We start from the raw sequence: 5,092 nt of genomic DNA, 5'->3' as shown, positions 1-5,092 counted from the left end.
AAGGGAAAAAAAATGATGACCTCATGGTGCCTTTGCCTTAGAAGTGTTGTCCCAGTTTGAATCCCAAGTAGCTTCTTTTTGGACCAAAATAGTTTATTCCCATGGAAACTCTGCATTTGCACGTTGCTGCTCTGAGCCAAGTCCTTTCAGGCTTTTGCCTTGAGGTACTCTGTCCTGTGCAATTCTGATCATGTAGCCATAATCCTGTGCTTCAGTACAAGCCTTCCTTTTAATTCCTAAAAATGCATGTTTTCCAGCTCAGTTATAAGATGACCTAACAAATATATCTCCTGTAACCTCATCTATTTGTTTAATGGTCAGTGCAGCCCAGCAACAAATGTCAGAAATTTCACCCTTTCAGTTGCAGAGGAAAGAAGCAGAAGTTCAACACATGGCATGTCAGGGATGGACAGAGAAGCATAGGCCTAATTAGCATTCCTAGGTGATTTTCATCCACTTCATTTTTTTATATCTTGACAGGACAGTACTGTTTTCATAGGTCTCTGATCTGAAAGTCACAAGTGTCAAAATGGATCAGTGTTCTCTTCCTCTGTGTCGTGACTTATCTTAATTTATTTTTCTGCTTTTAGAAGAATAATGATCATCCACTCACTTGGGTTAAAATATAAAGGCATCTGGGAATTCCAGGTCATATTTTTTGCTGGAAAGTTCCAGTTAAAATCTTTTCTGATAAACAATGAAGTTGATAATATCGTTGAAATATGTGGGTTTTTTTTAGTAATATTTGATCATTTGGAGGTAAGTTTTATTTTTCCGGGAAGAGCTATGAGGAAAGAGCTTCTTATGGTACAGCTTTGTGTGTGATTGTCTTTGGCCCCAACCCTGCAACTTGATCTTTGCAGATGCTGTATAGAGGCACTTGAGGTCACGGAGGATGTTTCTGTATCAGGTAAAGAAACTCAACACATAGACTATTGGCCTGCACTCACACATGCAGATGATGCAGAGATGCTAGCCTCGATCAAGCAATACTGCCGAAGAGCCACTGGTTATGATCAGCTGCAAAAGGGTTCACTGAAGTGAGGCCTAGACTAAAAACGTTGGGAGTCAGTGGTCTACAATGTGCCATATTGAAGACTTTTGTAACACTTTTGATTCCCAGCTGAGTTGTTCACAGGAATGGCAATGACAATGTCAAATGCATGGGGATAGTCCTGTAAAGGGATTTGGCTTTGATATGGGCCTCCTCAGACAGAGAACAAAGGTCCCTCCACTCTCCATCCATACACAGAGCCTGTACAGTTTAGTAATTGGTAATAAATAGTAATAAGTAGTAAGTAGCGAGTAATAAGTAATAATTCCTTCTGACAAGGGGGAGGGTCCTGACAGGCTTGTTCAGAGCCTGAAGAATTGCTCTATTCAGCCTGCCCCTGAAGAGAGAAGAGGACAGGAGGGTGCCCCACTGGGAAACTGCAGAGCACAGTCCTGTTGGTGAACCTGAGCTGGATGCAGTGAGCAGTACAGCTGAAGGAGTAGAGAGAGGCAACCTTGCCCACAAGCCTTCTTCATCTGGAGCTAGACTGCTATTTCCTTTCATCACAGGTAGCTCTACTCAGACTATGGCCAAGCAAGGGAATGTGACAAGTGCTAACTTATTGCCCATTTGGTGAAGCTGCTAGAACAGTGTGTGTTTGCAGTTAAGGCTAAGTCAGTTGCTAAGAAAACAGCTGCATTGGTTTACGCTCTTATAGCCTCTTTGCTATTTGCTACCCTCCCTCTGCCAGCAGTTACTATTCCTGTAGGAGACCTGGCAGAAAGAAATGTGTACCTGTGGCTCCGCCATTCCCTTTCACAGTCTGTCACCTTAGTGGAAACCCACGTTCTTTGGTATTGCAAGCTATATCAGGTGCATTGGGAGATAACGTGATTTTGTTTTAAACTTGGTGAGCAGGGTTTAAATAACACACTTCACATTTAAATTAACTTTAAATTTTAAATGACTTTAAAATAATTGAAAATCATGCTTTTGGTTAAACTAATGTTACTTCATTGTGAAGTTAAATCTTCAGATTCATATCTGAATACTCAGAAATGTGAGCTGTTGTGGAGTTTTTTTTTCTTTACCATGGAATTAAGAATTTGTTGCAGACAGAAGTAACAGGTTTTGGTACTGCGCCATCATAAATGTATGTTACTTGAATCTTTATTGCACCAGATCAAATGCTTCTATGCAAACCAAGAAAATGAAATCCAAGAAAATTGCCTTCATTAAGGTATAAATGAAACCATTTGCTGCACTTACAAAGACATTTCCAACCTGCTTTTGGCATAAAATGTGTCTTTTACAGCCTATCTTGGCACACACATCTCCTGCCTCCCAATTATGAATGCCTTGGGGTGACCAAGTAAGCAATAATTCCAGCTGCTCCTGACAGAAGAAGGCACTGCTGCACTGCATTATTTTTCTGATGAATGTATCTTCCCAATGAGCTGAAACAGGCTTTGCATCAGCAACATCTGCAACAACAGGGATTTAGAAAGTGGGTCAGGTATACTGATGGGTTGGAGAAGGAGAATGGATGAAGGAGGGTGTGTGGGAGCCCGTGTATAAATGTGGATCTACTTTTGTCTTCATATTTTCCTCCATATACCTAGCTAATTGATTCAGGTCCTGTGGCAGTAGTCACAGAGGGAGCTTTCAGTATAAAGGGCTTTATTCGGAGCCTTAGTCACCACGGCTGAAAAATCTGACTCTGTTACAGTTAATAATAATTCATTTTCTTGACTTGTATGGGGACAGCATTTCTCCTTGTAATTCCTAAACTAGTTCAGGGCAGGATCTAGGTAACACATTGATTATGCTATTTCTCCTCAGCACTGCTCTTTACTATTGGCTCTGGAATTGTGTATGTGGCAATGACAGTAGGTTGCTTGAGGTTAAAAAATGTCTAAAATAAGATGACAAATTTCAGGAGGGAAGGGACTAAAATCTGCAGACCAAGGATTACAATCAGCTAGAGAAAGAGGTAGATGGAAAACCTGTGTTGTTTTGAGTCTGGTGTTAATATATCAGGCAGCCGGGCAGGAGGACGTATAGTGAAAACATCTGCAGTGCGAAGTTTGATTCCCTGGGGTGAGAAAGGAGGTGGTGGAAGCAGCAGCAGCTGCAGTCAGACTGAGAAATCTCTGCTTTTGTTGTTTATTTTAACAGCAATATTGAGCTTATGTCGTGTTGATGGCCTGGAGACTGTCTAGTTTTCTTCTCGCTGGCTGGGCAGGGCAGATTTGGAGCATGCTTCCTGGGAGCTGCCCATTAGGTTGGCTAATGCATAAACTGGAACGGCCACCTAGAGGGAACAGGGATCTTGAAGGAAGCACCTCAGCCATCAAATTTCATCCTTTGCAGTAGCAGGGAGCCCTGTGGTAAATGTTTAGCTCAGATAAGTCAACAGAAATGCTACTCTGTGTAGTCAGGAGCCACAGAACACTTCCCCCAAACTTGTAATAACATTAAAGTCCATAATACAAAAGGTAGAACCACAAAAGCACACCACACCACAGGAAAAGAGCAGGAGAGATTGGGGCATTACCAGTGTGTTCAGACTCTAAAGTTTCAGGAGAATTTGTCCCCTAAAGAAGTCTAGACAATCCTCCAAAGTAAACAATCCCTCACGCTATTGATAGAGACCAAAACCTTCCAAGCCTTCCCTGCCAATCTGCTCTGAAAGAATTTTTTGGACCCAAACGTGGTGACCAGCTTAACCCTCAATGCCTGAGCAAGATGCATCATGATTTGGACAGGTGTTTACCCTCCACATCCATTCAGTTTTCTCACTGGCCTCTATCTTCTGAGACAGCTAATGAGGTTCTCTGTTAGTATCAATTACGGATATAGTGCTAGTGAGACACACTAGAAACTGACTGGACACAGACTTTCAGACCCATCTTATGTTGACCATTCACCCACCATTACAGAGATCTTGTCAAATCTTGTAAAAAAAATTCTGAAAATAAGCTCACTTTCTTTTTATGTTTGTTTGTTTTCCTGTTGGACCTTGCTGCAGGGTGAAGGAGAAGGGGCTCATTAGAGACTAGCACAGGAGTCTTGTTGGTTTGCTTTCCTATGTTGCCACCACATGTGTCTATCTTCTTTTTCACTGTTGTTGTCTATAGTAGCAAGGATCAGATAGAAAATCCGGCATTTCCTATGCATTTGTATACATTAAACCCCTCCAGGTGGGACTGCTGTCAAACTAGGTTAACTTTTAGACTCTTTATCATAGACGATGTCTCTTAAAATTACCCTATGGGGTTTCAAGGCCACTGAGGGCCATGTGCTTCTGGCCTTTAAACAAAACAGAAGATGTGTAGGCATTGTAAATGAGAAATCAAGTGAAAGCTTCAGCCCATTCTTCACACCGAGAGGTTGTACATAACACTCTGGAGCAGGGCACAGCAAAGAGGGGACTGTGAAAGAATCCATTAGTAGTTATATTGTCCTGGAGCAGAAACTGGCATTTCAGCGCACAAATCACCAGGTACTTTCTAAACAGACGAACTGAACTCTGAGTTGCAAACCTTTGAAAGTCTCATGCATAGTTCCCAATAGGTGGGAAAGATTGGGTTTATAATGCATTGATATACCAAAAGTTCCATATTCTTTTTAGTGCTGAGTAGATTCTGGAAACCCCCTGAATGCAGTCCTCTTATTTACCATTTTGCTGTAACCTTTTTATTGAATTGATTTTTTTTGGACTGGTAAGGGAGAAATACTAATTAGCTCTCTCCATTTTTGATAGCTTGCCTTATTATAAAACTAATTAGTGTCTGACTTTTATTGCTGTGAGAATGAGAACACTGAAAAAAGCCTCAGAGTAGCAAAATTAAAAATATGAGATTTTTCTAATGATTCTGTGCTGGGTGAGACACTTACGTATTTCTTCCAACAAACTTTCATTTTCTTTGGTGTCCTGGTTTCAGCTGGGCTAGAGTTAATTTTCTTCCTAGTAGCTGGTACAGTGCTGTGTTTTGGATTTAGGATGAGAACAATGTTGATAACACACTAATGTGTTAGCTGTTGCTAAGTAGTGTTTATACTAAGTCAAGGACTTTTCAGCTTCCCATGCTCTAC

Source organism: Aptenodytes forsteri, unplaced genomic scaffold, assembly GCF_000699145.1.
Source record: "Aptenodytes forsteri isolate BGI_AS27 unplaced genomic scaffold, ASM69914v1 Scaffold9, whole genome shotgun sequence".
NCBI classification, from domain to species: Eukaryota; Metazoa; Chordata; class Aves; order Sphenisciformes; family Spheniscidae; genus Aptenodytes; species Aptenodytes forsteri.
This window is presented reverse-complemented; position numbering follows the sequence as displayed.